Source organism: Lactuca virosa, chromosome 2 (genome assembly GCF_052849685.1).
Source record: "Lactuca virosa cultivar CGN04683 chromosome 2, Lactuca_virosa_CGN04683_v6, whole genome shotgun sequence".
Classification (NCBI taxonomy): Eukaryota; Viridiplantae; Streptophyta; class Magnoliopsida; order Asterales; family Asteraceae; genus Lactuca; species Lactuca virosa.
In genome coordinates, this window is record NC_136427.1 from 167,307,745 (window position 1) to 167,318,567 (window position 10,823).

The following is a 10,823-nucleotide window of genomic DNA, read 5'->3' on the forward strand; positions in this document are numbered from 1 at the left end:
TACTGTTCAAATACTTTTGAATATGATATTCATTAATCACTACAACAGTTCAACTACATGTCAAAAATCTACCGATCTACACGACTTATAAAAGTAGTAGATGCTGATGTTATATTTGCATTTTAACCCATAGACAGATAAAAGTAGTCGTACTACACAATCTTTTGTTGTACGTTGTTATATTACTCAATGAGATTAAAACTTGAACTGATGAATTGGGCAGGGGTTGCGCGAACGCAAGCCCCTACTTGCACAAATTATGATGTAGGCTCGACCACTTGGGTCGACCTTAAGTTAGCACCCATCCAAAGTGCAATGGAAGTCACTAACCTAGGCCATGGTCCACCTTGACCAACCATTGACCCCATCCAGGTAAGTAAGTAAATCATATGCCTAGCTTCTATTTTATACACCTCCTCCTCTCTTTCTTTTTCTACCCTCTCCGATGTGGGATCACACCATAGTGCATATCTTACTACGCAAACCTTGTCATGTTCATTCAATAAGAAGTTTATTATCTTTGATAAACATGACAAGGTTTTCTTTTATAAAGCCAAAATAAAGATAGATGGAGTATATCCTAGGGACTATAACTTTAAAATTTTCTTTAGATGATAATTTCTTTTTCTATTTTTTATTTCATTTGGATATGTCATAATCATCTTGTGCTAAGCATGATTGCATGAACATGCTCTGATTTCAACACGTCACTGGAACCATACAAAAGAAAACAATGAACTACTATAAGACGAGTACTAGATTATGACCCGCGTCAAACGCGGGGAACATATAAAAATGTACATATAAAGGTATAAAAAAATTGGCACTATAAAAAAAATGAAGTAACAGAAACAGACTTAACATTATTGGTAACATTGAAATGTCTGAAAAAAAACAATGAAACACCTAAATATCTATAATCATTGAAGGATCTCTTTGTAGACATAACTTTTTGTTTTATTAGTTGGATGACCTTCCTCGTCATATATGAGTAACTTCAATCCTTTTTCACTTGTGACGCGAGAAACAAAAAATATATAACTGACAATGAGTGAAGACGGGCATACGCAAGTATAATCCAACATTTGATAACTATTGTCATTGACTTTTGTTAATGGCCATAACAAAATAAACAACTATGGGGAATTGCCTCCGCTAAAAACGGAATGAGATTCTTTTATTAGAGGGAGTTAACTCCCTGCAAGGTATATAAGTAGTCTCATTGAAGAATCTAGCATATATGATTCAGGCTTCAATGACGTGTCTTCCAATCCTAACAATATGTAATCTAGTACAATTGCATAGTCCTTTGGTTTGCTCGATATTACGAAGTAACATGACTGAAACACCTATTTTTAGTGTAAGTTTATGGTTGGAAATTCTAGATGTCTTAAAACCATTCAACACAACTGAAGAGTAGATTTATTCCTCAAAAAATCTAGTAACTCTATCTCACATAAAGAATTTGAACTCATATATGTTTTCCCTTCATCTTTCATCAATCCTAAAATGTAGTCATTGGTAGCATCGAATTCTTCATTTGTAGGTACCAAAATAGCTTTATCTTGAAAATATGATGGATCATTAAGATGGTTTTTAAATGATAGATAAATGGTGGATACAATTGAATGAATATGGTCACCTGTAGAGCGAACAACAACGTTTTCTGGAAATTCAACTTTATCTTCACCATCATTAGGGCCACCAATATTACCTTCACTAATTTTAAGAATCCACTCATCAAATGCTTTTGTCTCATCCAAATCATTAGTTATACAACAAAACTAAAGCCTCATGTTTACGGTTAAACGTAAAACTTTACATTCACGCCAGAATTCAATAGAGGAAGCTAAATAATTTACGGTATACCTAAATAATCAAATGCATATCAACTCGATAACATTAATTGAAAATGTTCAAGGTTTAATATTAGAAGTTTGATGTACAATTTACGAATTGATTTTAGATTTAATACAGTTCAAAGTTCATTACCTGTTTTGGATGATTACTCAAATTACATTGCTAATCTCAGTGGGGGTCACTAATATGGTTGATGGTCTGATCTTGGTCGATGTGATGTGTTCTTCTCAATCATGAAATCAATGTGGATAGTCTGCAGACCATGTGCTGAGTAACACCTAAGTGAAGCATTTTAACACATTTAGAACAACATAAATCCACTACCTTGCATGGGATAGTTGGGTAGGGCCAATCAACTATTATAGGAAGACCTTATTACTGTAAATTAAGAACATTAGGTTCTGAATATGCAATATTGTTTTGTATATTGATCACATTCTTTCTGGTAAAAAAATGCTTCAAAGGTAAAGGTTTCCTGGTAATGATCATTAGAAAGTACAAAACATGTCAAATAACATTTTAGCATTATTACATAAGTTATTTCATATGCTATTTTGAGAGCATCTAAATGGTGTGTAAGCTACTAAAATGAATAAAGATTTTGAATAAATTGGGTTATTCAAAACTGAGTTTTTCTTTTTCTTGCCCGGGTTGTCATATCAGGATTTTATCATTTTCCAAAAAGATTTCTCCACATATGTTCATCAAGGTAGGCATTCAAGGAATCTACCTGCAGTTAAAGAATTCCAAAAAAAGTTATTTTTTAAAAGTACGATGCTATTAATGAATTTTTTTGCAAAGTTCAACGCTATTAATGAAATTCGCTTCTAGAACACTGTCCTACAAATGAGCTTCAATGTAGGAAAATTTGAAATGTTTCCATATCATCTAAAAATAATCCAAAATAATAAATTTTTTTAAAGTATAATGCCGTTAATGAACTTTTTTTTTTTTTTTGCAAATTTCAATACTAAAATCAAAATTTCCTTAGAAAATTGTCATATTATTGACCTACTAATTAACATTTAAATTTATATATTACATAAATGGTTCACTTGTGAACAAAAGTACATAAATGATCCATATTTGAATTGTTTTTTTTTACATAAATGGTCTATATGCGAAAGAAAATGAAAATGTATTTTCCATTAACAAAATGTTTTCAAAAAAATCCTATTAATGAGCTCTAATGTACATAAAAAATAAAACTTTTCTAGATTAGCCAAAAAGAATACGAAAAAAGTCCTTTTTTTAAACTACGATGTTATTAATGAAATTTTTTGCAAAGTTTAATACTATTAATAAATATTTTTTTTTCCAGAAAACAATCATTTAAATGATCTTCAATATACAAAAAATGTAACTTTCCATATCAACTAAAAATAATCCAAAAAAATAATTTTTTAAGAGTACGATGCTATATATGAACTTTTTTTTTTCTTTCAAAGTTCAATACTAAAAGCAATTTTTCTCAGAAAATGTCCTAATATAAGGTAAAAAGAGCATATTGTAAAATATTTATCGATCTACATGAGCAAGAATTAAACATTTCCATCAATACCCAATAAGACATATAAATCATGCCTCATTCTGCAATGAATTCCAACGCCACACAATGTGGAATCCTCTCAGTGGCAACATTCCAGAACTCATACCACATTGGATAATCAATATGAAGATAAGTTGCAATAAAAAATAATAATTGTCACCATCTTATACAAATATTATAGATTATTGGGGTGTTAGATAGCGTAATAACTTGCCAACAAAAAAATATCAACACCTTGTAGACATCACATGTACAACATTTAATAAAAATACAAAAAAAAACGTTATAAAAAATAAACTATACTTATGATATCTCTTCAAAGGTACATATGATTATTGAAATTAATGCCAAAAAAAATCTTCAATATTTAAGTGGCTCTAAAATACAACTACCCTCTAGTTTTAGGGCCCTTGACTTCACCCCACTCCCAAGCAGAAATAGTCCCTCAAATACTCTAAAAAACCCGAAAGATTAAAATATACACACAAAAAGATGAAAAGGGTAAAATGAACTTTCGAATATAACAACAATATTTTATAGACAATACTACAAACAAGCAAGAAACATGCAAATAGAGATGAAAGAACATCATAATTAGATTAACATCATACACTCATTTAGTCTTATCTTTCTTCTTCCCTTATAGGAGTTTATAAAACATTTTCTATTGTAAGATGGATTTCTGAATTACTTTTTTGAGATATGTGAGGTTGCAAAGAATGGAACAACAAAGAAATGGAATGGATAGGTAATCGTAAAAGCAAGATAATAGAATAAGTAATTCCATTCCAGAAACATGTTTGTGAGGCATGGAATGGAAAATAATGAAAATTTCATACAATTTTTATGTTATATATTGCAATTTAAATTATAAAGATAATCTTTCACATATCTTTATTTAGTTATTATTATGTAATTAAAAATGATTTATATTGCGACTTTTATACTAATATCTTCTCTTATTGCTGAGAAAACTTTGATACTCACAATATTACCAACCCTATTTTCAAGAGTGTATGGTGTACCCATTTATCATTGAGAAAGTAAACTCAATAAGAAGATTCAAACCAGTTAAACGAAAGAATAAGGTTGTGAAAGGTTCTTACTATGCTTCTCGACATGCCCAGACAACGCAAGTTAACCAAAAAAAAACCTGCTAATAAACCAAAATTAATCAATCCCAAACCTTTTCCAATAAGATTTATCGATGTAATCTATTTACATGGTATACTAAAACTTTGTCTTTTCTTTGCTATTGAGTCTAAAAGATGTTTTTTTGTAATATTAAAAAAGGATAGGTGAATAACTTATTTCTGAGAGCCCAATTTGTATCTTTAAAAGATGTTTTTTACAATAAATCAAAATACATATCACCACTGGGTTTTGCTGAGTTGTAGAATATGTGGATCACTCACCGGTATAAGGGTTTAAATTCCATCTCCAAATCCAGGAAGGGATCGAATGGGTAAAACATTATAGATATTGACTCGAGTATATACTTCTATTCATGACTTGGTAAGCCACAAAAAAATCATTGACTAAATGCATATACAAAAATGTAAAAATAAAAAAGAAAATCGACATATACAAATTCACTACCTAGTGGACATATCTTCCAAATCGAAACAATGGATGAAAGGTAGCGGTGCTGATGTGTCCATCATTTTGCTCTCTAGATATCTATAAATTATAAAATCAAAATCAACAATACAGATCATAAGAACAAAAATCGAAGCAGATTCAAAAAATGTAACCAATATGGATTAAACTTAAATCGAAAGGTTTTATAGATTGGAACTTTATAGTTGAAACAGAATAAAAGAAACATAATCTAAAACGTACCCAAAATCGATCTAAACTATGATCAAATTAAAGTAGAATCCAAAGAAATTTATTTCTATATCAATCCTCATTCTTTCATGATGATCGAACACAAGACTGATCTACACAGATCGAAGCCCACATATATTTTATTTCTTCTTTCCCCCATTTTCTTTCCCAATACAAAACTTAGGTTAGATAAATTATGTAAAGAAAAAAAGGGAGAGAGGGTAGGGGTACTGGTCATGAGGGATGGTGCGAGGCATTTTTTCATTTTATTTTTGGTGAGATTTAATTGTCATTAATAAAATTCCTAATATAATTCATTTTATTTTTGGTGAGATTTAGTTGTTATTAATAGAATTCCTAATTTAATTCATTTTATTTTTGGTGAGATTTAATTGTTATTAATAGACTTCCTAATTTAAAATGTAATATATGTTTTATAAAATTTGTGGACAAAAATAAAAGGGTTGACAAAGATAATGTAGCAAATAATCCAATGGTAGAAAATATAGGATTGAAATGCAATCAATGGTCATTATTTCTTCAATTTAGAATTAAAGGTTCTCTTTTAATAATATTTAGAGATGGAATGAGACATTGAACTTGTAGCATAAACTATAACTCGTTTGATGAGTGTGTATTTAGTTGAGCCAATGTAATAAGAAAATTTAAGACATTAACCAAATTTTCATATACATAAGTAGGTACTTGACTGAAAACAAAATTGCGTGAATAATAAGGACTTGTTACCATTTTTCATCACAAAATATTAAGGTCTGACATACACATTGTGTAATGTATAGCACTTACCAATTACCATTTGAGTTTACTAAAAACACAAGTAATTCGACTGTTTTAAAAATAAGACAAATAAAGTGCAAGGGTTTAATCACTAAGTTTTTTGAAAACCTTAATTGATAAAGCGGTGAAAGTACGTTGTTTTTTTGTATTTCTCCCCATGCTAAATAGATAGCAAACACAAATTTTCCTCCATCATGGATGCAACTTTTCCTCCATGTTTCACTTATATGTAAACATTAACACTGTCAAATAAAATTGGAAATTATTTACAATTTACGGAAGGTACTTATGTCTTTTGGCTTTGTTATTGAAGTAATATGCTCGTCTTAAGTTATCATATTGTGTTTCTATGTGCATAAATTGTAACATCCGGAATTCCAGGTATCATAATTTAAATATTTGTTTGAGATGAGAAGAGGGACTCGACGAGTTGACGCCTAAACTCGTCGAGTGGGATCGCGACTGATGACTCAGATTAATGAATGGGCTCGACGAGTCGGAGGGTCGACTCGACGAGTCCGCGCTGTGGACAGAAACCCTAAATCTTTGGGCCAGTGCCCTATTTAAAGGACCTTATGGCCTTCATTTGCGGCCACACACCCACTTGAGAAACCCTAACGACCCAGAAGCATAGAGAGTGAAGGAAGGATCTAATTACTTCAATTTTAGTGCATTCTTGCAAGAAGGAAGGAGGGGATTCAAGCTAGGCTGATTGAGGAGCTCAGATCTACTATCACTTCATCAAAGGTTGTTGTTTGAGGTATGAATCCATGCCTATTTTCATGTATATAGTAGATCTCATGAATCTAGGGTTTCTTTACCCCTTCTTTAGTTTGAATATGGAGCATGTGGAGTCCCATTGACGAATAGACTTTAGATCTGGACCTTGAGAGGTCCAGAGAGTCCCAACCATCCAGCTTTATGCAGTCCCATAAGAGTTTTGAGTCTAGGGTTCCATTTTAAGAGTTATTTCATCAAATAGAGCCGTACGTGCGATGCATGAACATAAAGATGGGACCTTTACATGACTTTTGGGTGTTAGAAGGTCAGATCTATAAGTTAGAGAAACAGATCTGACCTCAGAAGGTCGTTTGAGCATGTCATGGAGGAAACTCGCCGAGTCTAGGAAAGGACTCGACGAGTCGGATCGTGTTGTTTCGCGATTCGTGATCAGTGGTAACCCATCGAGTGTGTGACAAACCGGAACTTTTATCTCGCACACTTAGTCAATTCAATCAAAGTTAAACATGTTTTGTTGACTTCTGGCACTGTTTGAGGGTTCGTTTAAGTGATTTTAAGCTCGAGTATGACCAAGGTTGAGTTTAGGAACGAGTCAGCAAGCCATAGAGTGACAAAATCAGGACATACACACCCTTAGGGGGAGTGTACGGCCGTACACATGGGTGTGCGGCCGCACACTCACCTCTTGGCCGCACACTCCCTTCTAGGCAGCACACCCACCCTATATAAAGGGTAGACCCCTTTCCTTTTATTCCTTTAACATCCTGGCAGCACACAACACCTTTTCTCTCAAGACTCTTCAACCGCAAACCCTCCCAAGGCTTCAAAAACGTGAGTAATCAATCACCTAGCTTAACATACATGAAGGACCCATTGATCTAAGCCCTTAATCATCAAAGTTTCATCATGTTCTTCATCATATGAAGGTGTACGGCCGCACACCCTTAAAACACCCTCCAAAGTGAGAGTTTAGCTTCCATAATCGATGTAGACATGCTCCTAGCCTTGTTGCACCTTGAAATGGACAATTTGGGCATCATTTTGAGGGGTGTACGACCGCACACACCTGTGTACGGCCGCACACACCCTTGTGCGGCAGCACACCCAAGTGTGCGACCACACACTCTTGTGTGCGACCATACACTCATTCTAGGACCATAAGCCCACCTCTAGGACCCTTATCTTGCACTATAATTGAGTATAGACCTTGAACACTTCGTGGATGTGAGTAAGGACCTTGAGAACACTTCGAAGACACCTCATTTCATGAGTGTACGGCCGCACACCCATTGGGCCGCACACTCATGGCCACACACACACTCTAGGTGGCCATACACCCCCTACACTCAATCCTACAAGGTTCTATCACTTGGTGCAAATAGTTTCAAGTCCCTATAGTGGTTTTTCCATCACTTATAGTGGTGAAATACCTTCATTTGACTCCTTTATGTGTCATTGCATGTAATTTAGGATCAAATCGTGTTCAAGGCTTCACTTGAACATCCAGCGTGTCGTGTTGATCCTTCATTCAAATCACCCGAGGTGAGTTCATACCCCTACATTTTCCGTGTTTTTAATGTTTTCAAGGGGGAATACAAGCCAAACTCTAAGTATTTTGTTAAGTTTTAAACTTATTAATGCAGTCCAACGATTTCCACGTTTAATAACATATTCGGATATTTTATCTATTTTTGTAATATGTTGAGCATAAGGGAAACTTCTATTTTGGCAATCCAACTTCATAGCTTTCAGAAAGGTTTTTACAAAGCATTTTCCATATCAACTCTAATAAACTATAATGGGTATAGTTTGGGATAACCCTCTAGGCAGTCTCTACTTAATCAGATTTCATAAATGAACATATATAAACTATGGCAGATTTAGTTTATGTTATATATTTTCTCGGGAGTATAAAGTACTATTATTCAAGGATAATTATTGTTTTATACTGTTTCTCGCTAGTAAACTAGATTATACAGAATTGTGAGGCTCTACTTCAATACTGTGCACTTAGGTGTATAGTGATAAATCCTTTTAGTATAACCAGAGTCTCCTGGAGGGAGAGCGTGAGATTTGTGAATAGATCTATTTGGGACTGACAATCCCACACCAGAACTGCTAGCTACAGTTAGGCAGGCATGCCTGTGGTGGACAAATGTCATTTAGCTTAACGCCTGAAGAACGTTATAAAGGTCTCTCGGTCGTATCAAGTATGGTTATACGACTCACAAATAAGTATAAACTAACTTTGTTTACGGACTCTATTCTTCATTTGTTTTATTTTAAGTAATAAAACTACTTTTATATATGCTGATAGAAATCAAGGACTTCTAAACTGGCATTTCTACCTCTAGGACGGATAACATGTTTTCTAAAACTGATGGTTTATTTTCTACTAATAGACACTCTTTCAAGACCGCTTTTCATAAGAAAATACAGGATTTTCTTGAAGAACACTTTTCAAATGGATTCAAAGAACATTTTCTCACTAAAACTAAATGCTTATGACTCACCAGTTTTATGCTGATATTCTTTCAAAACTGCTTGTATTCTCAGGGAATTAGTAAACAGGTACTTCCAGGAGTTCGAAGAAGACGAAGCGTTAGAGTCGCGTCTGTCTATTTTACTTTTGACATGAATAAAACCATGTATTAACAATGTAAACCTTTTTCACATATGTATTCAATGTCTGGTTGTGTTTACTATGCTTGTTATGATACAATTGTTGTGATACTACGCATGACGTCCTCCACCCCGGAACGATTCCGCCATCACAGTTTCGGGGTGTGACAGAGTGAAAGGTTAAATCGACGAGTCAAGTGAGGCCTTAGGAGGATTCAGAGGACACACATGGACTCGCCGAGTCACCAGAGTGCACTCGACAAGTCTGGTCAAAGTTGGACCGTTGACTGGAGTTGACTTTTAGGGTTTGGTCAACATTTGGACATTTGGACCATTGGAGGGGTAAAATGGTCTTTTCCCCTTCTGAGAGATTATAGGAAGGGATTAGTCTAGCCTATGAGAATCGTTGTTAATTAGAGATAAATTACTTTATGTGATTAGGCGGAGGCTAGATCAGTCTTTCGAGTTCGAGACTTTCCGAGATTACCCGAGGTGAGTCTTCTCACTATACATTACCTAGAGTGGTATCTATGTGCAGACCGGAGGGTCTTATGTGTATGTGTATGTTTGAGAATTATGTGCTTTGTGTTATATGTATGCTATGTGTTATATAGACCGGAGGGTCCAATGAGCTACGGGACTGGAGGGTCCCGCTGAGACACATTGACCAGAGGGTCATACCGATTTGTAGCCTCGAGTGGCTTATGTGCTGTATGTGGTATTTTGGAGAAATCACTAAGCATTTATGCTTACCGTGTTATGTGATTTGTGTTTCAGGTACTAGCGAGGATCGCGGGAAGGCACCGACATGATTTGTACACACTGGCAGAGGATTTGTAATGGAGATTCTGGGATATGTTTTACTGTGATAACATTTGATACACCTGAGTTTTGAGATGATTTATATGAGATATGTTATGTTTGAAAAATGAAAAATTGTTTTAAATTTTCACGTCGTTACAAGTTGGTATCAGAGCCTTGGTTTGAGGGATTCGGATGCACCTTCGGGCGTATCTGAACTCAAACTGAGGATTTGAGAAAAAATTTCGTAAAATAAACAATTTTTCTAAAAGAGTAAGAGATTTTGAGACAAGCAGAACGGAACAATGTGTACGATCAGCCAGCGCCCGAACGGTGATTTCCCAAAATACCCTTACATTATGTGTTATGAGATATTATGTGATGTGTTATGCATGCTAGTGTAGGCTAGGTAAATCATATCTTAGGACTAGGGTGGTCTGATATGTGATGCCTTAGCCTAGGAGTTTATGCTGCTGTGAGTTGCTTTGAGTGCATGTAGGTAGCAGAGAGTAGCTTGTGAGAAGTCAGCTTGAGAGTAGGCTGAATTCAGAGGGTATAGAGTACTTGCGAATTGGGATCCTAGGAGGAGGACTTGGGGTAGATACGGATACGGTGTGGAAGG

General features: G+C 34.5%; 1 non-coding gene across 1 annotated transcript; it reads right to left on the minus strand.

The window, feature by feature from the left end:
* Nucleotides 1–219: 219 nt before the first annotated feature.
* LOC145161868 (U1 spliceosomal RNA) lies at nucleotides 220–380 on the minus strand. The gene has a single exon (XR_013738732.1). It is a non-coding gene; the product is annotated as a U1 spliceosomal RNA (small nuclear RNA).
* Nucleotides 381–10,823: the final 10,443 nt, after the last annotated feature.